We start from the raw sequence: 3,831 nt of genomic DNA on the forward strand, positions 1-3,831 counted from the left end.
CCAAAAGATACGGCTGGCTATTATGTTGCCGACAACAACTGTGCTTTGACTGTGTTTCGTACTGATGACTCTTTCAAGGACGGGTAATATGGCAACTGTTCTGATCATTACCTTTTTATGATTTTTGTCTTAATTTTTCTCTGGAAGAATCTTTAGTATGCTCCTGGCGGGGTGCAGTCCAAGTAGGTTTCTGCATTAGTTCAACATAAATTTTGTGGGTCGGTATTTAACTTATAGCAGAATTTTCAACAGCCGGTTAAAGTGGAGTAGATCGACGTGACAATGATTCAATTTGGAGTTCTCTGGAGGAAAGTAGAGCCATTCCAGTATTATACCGGTCTGCAGCTGTCTTATATTTTCAGGAGGAAGATGTTGGGTGTAACTCAATAGGATCGTACCGAATGACTAAGATTTACTATGAGCAGAACATTTTATTAACTTCAGGGACCCTTGGTCTTCCTAGTGCCAAGTTATCATTGACCCATACTCTATACTACACACAAACCTGTAGTCGAAGTCAATAAAGAACATTAATCCGATGGGCTTTGACTCTAAGGCAGACGATTCAGATTCTGCTGGTGAAGAAAGTTTTGTTACGAGTTTTTTTTTTTCTTTCAATGAATTAGAGTCGGTGATGTACAGTTTCAGGTCGTCAGACAGCGCACCACTGTCCTAGGTTTAATCCCATATCTCAATGTAGCGTTTTGTAGAATGAATGTGTGTGGACAGAAAAGAAGAAAGATTAGCGTCTCAAAAAGTCGTTAGAGACGGAGTTCTTGCTTGGAATGAGCCTGTAGGGGGAAGAAAATCGACTGTGGTTTATCTAAGTGGCTTTCGTCGGAAGTGATTGAGGGAAACCAGCGAAACCCTACAGAAAAGTGAGCCCTCTCCTGCGAATGCATTACCACTATATTACTTCACTCGATGTGACGTATTAGCACACTGAGCTCGTCGGTCCGCTAGATGCCAGTTGCGAAGACTGCACTACCTGTGAGAATGTGGTTTTAACGTCTCCCTTCTTTCCTTTCAACAAGCGTCTACAACGACACAAAAATCTCACCGCATTTCACAAGACACCTCTCATAATACTCGATAAATACAGGGTTATTCATACCCAGATCTAGGTATTCAGAAGACTACGGCGCGAAAACCACGAGACATACAGAAAATTCCGCGTATAAGTGGATGAAGCACTATCCAAGTTTCAATTAGCAATACGCGCCGTGGGATAGCTGCACTAGCTGGCAGGGTACAGTAATATGTAGACAGATCATCTGCTCACAATCAGTGTTGTCCCAGTGAGTTGGTTCGCGCCTGCGAGTAGGCAACCCCATGAACATATTCCGATGCCTCGCACTCATGTCAGCGATTTCAGTGAATAGCACGTGCATATTGAAGTTTGTCCATATTGAGCACCTGTAATTTGAATTAAAAACTTGGAGAGGTGCTCTATCCACTGGTATTGGCTTAAATTCTGAACTCTTGAAGACTTCTGAAACTTCTGCGGTACTACGAATAACCTTGTTTACGTAATACGATGTTTATTTCCTTTTTCAACCTCTTATCGGTCGCGAAATTAAAACCACAGTGAAAATGCAATAAAGCTTGGGCAGACGCGTTGCACGGTGTCTGTAGTGCGCTCTCCGATCGTGCCATGTTACACTTTTAGTTCCGAGCACACAGTGCGAAGTGCCTGCTGAGAGGTTCCGCTTGATTTCATGTTGTCCACGAATGTAACAGTCATGCACTTCATTCTTCATGCCAATTATCGGCGGCACACTGCAAGTACAACTACGTTCCTGCAGCCCTTCCGATGGGAAGTGTTTGATCAGCCACAATACGGGCCGGACTTAGCTCCCCTTTATTTTCATCTCTTCGCCCACATGAGCCGCTGGCTACAAGTACCGTATTTCGGCATAGACACCGAACTGCAGACCAGTGTAGAGAATTGGCAGAAAGCACCTTCTATGATGAGGATTGGTACAATGCTACAACAATGTCTATATCGGAGCGATGAAGACGTAGATTTCAGAACAAAATAAAATATCTTAAAGCGTACGGCTGTTGGTAACGTTTAAAGAATTGAAAAATACGTAGAGGACTAGTTGGAAGGTGTAACTGAATGTTGCAAATAAAACGTTCTTGATTTTCACTGTAGTTTCCATATCGCGATTGAACGGAGGTTGAAAAACAAAAATAGCCCTCGCATATGACGGCGAAACTGGTAGTTTGTCTAAAGGGATTACTGTGTAACTACGAATATGATCTGAAAATAAGCGACATTGTTTTAAATCGTAAGCCGGCCGCTGTGGCCGAGCGGTTCTAAGCGCTTCAGTCCGGAACCGCACTGCTGCTACGGTCGCAGGTTCGAATCCTGCCTCGGGCATGGATGTATCTCCTTAGGTTAGGTTTAAGTAGTTCTAAGTCTAGGGTACCGATGACTTCAGATGTTAAGTCCCATAGTCCTTAGAACTATTTTTTAAATCGGAAATTTTGATACAATGAAAAACGATCAGAAGACTGAAGAAAATGTGCATTTTTAAAGTTAATTTGTTAACGCAGATATGTGTAGGAGTTAAAGACTTCAGAGGGAGGTCAACGCTTGATTGCAGTAAGCAGATTCAAATGGAAGTACACTACAGTGGTTGTTCAGATATGGACGGTGTAGATTGGCATGGAGACCAGCATCAAATAAGTCTTCGCACCGAATACCTTACTAAAAGCAACATGTGTCCCATTTTTCCAATACATTATTGCGTTTGTAAATAACTGAATCTGTGCTATAAAGCACTCCGTCATCAGGCCACAAGTGGCCCATCGGGACCATCCGACCGCCGTGTCATCCTCAGATGAGGATGCGGATAGTAGGGGCGTGTGGTCAGCACACCGCTCTCCCGGTCGTTACGATGGTTTTCTTTGACCGGAGCCGCTACCATTCGGTCGAGTAGCTCCTCAATTAGCATCACGACGCTGAGTGCACCCCGAAAAATGGCAACAGCACATGGCGGCCCGGATGGTGACCCATCCAAGTGCCGGCCACGCCCGACAGCGCTTAACTTCGGTGATCGGACGGGAACCGGTGTATCCACTGCGGCAAGGCCGTTGCCGAATCTGTGCTATAGACACATTTAAAATGCTAAAGTTCTTTCACAAATATCTTGAACTTCATAAATGGTTGTTACGTTGTTGAATGTGGATATGAACATTGTGCAGTAAAGAGGAAAGTATGGTAATGTTCTTGGGGCGAAAGTTACTAATTCTGGTTCGATTTCGGGACCGGCAGTTAATGTCACTACTCACAATGGCCTTGTCGCGGTGGTAACACCGGTCCCGTTAGATCACCGAAATTATGCGCTGTCGGGCTGGGCTAGCACTTGGATGGGTCACCGTCCGGGTCTGCCGAGTGCTGTTGGAAAGCAGGCTGCACTCAGCCCTTGTGAAGCAAGCTGAGGAGTTACTTGACTGAGAAGTAGTGGCATCGGTCACGAAAACTGACAACGGCTGGGAGAGCAGTGTGCTGATCACATGCCCTCCGTATCCATACCCGGTGACGCATAAGAGCTGAAGATGATACGGCGGCCGGAGGTACCGTTGGGCTTTCAAGGCCTGTTCAGGCGGTGTCTGTTTGTTTTGATATTTCATCACGTCATATATTCTGCTAATGTGGTAAAAGAGTAATATCTCTTCTCTGTTCAGTGGGAGAGGTGGCGCACTGGTTAGCACACTGGACTCGCATTCGGGAGGACGACAGTTCGAACCCGCGTCTGGCCATCCTGATTTAGTTTTTCCGCGATTCTCGTAAATCGCTTCAGGCAAATGCCTGGATGGCTC

At 45.2% G+C, this 3,831-nt stretch overlaps 1 pseudogene; it reads right to left on the reverse strand.

The window, feature by feature from the left end:
- Positions 1 to 2,989: 2,989 nt before the first annotated feature.
- On the reverse strand, positions 2,990 to 3,107 carry LOC126089511 (5S ribosomal RNA; annotated as a pseudogene).
- Between the last annotated feature and the right edge of the window lie 724 nt (positions 3,108 to 3,831).

This window comes from Schistocerca cancellata, chromosome 6 (assembly GCF_023864275.1).
Source record: "Schistocerca cancellata isolate TAMUIC-IGC-003103 chromosome 6, iqSchCanc2.1, whole genome shotgun sequence".
In the NCBI taxonomy this organism is placed as follows: domain Eukaryota; kingdom Metazoa; phylum Arthropoda; class Insecta; order Orthoptera; family Acrididae; genus Schistocerca; species Schistocerca cancellata.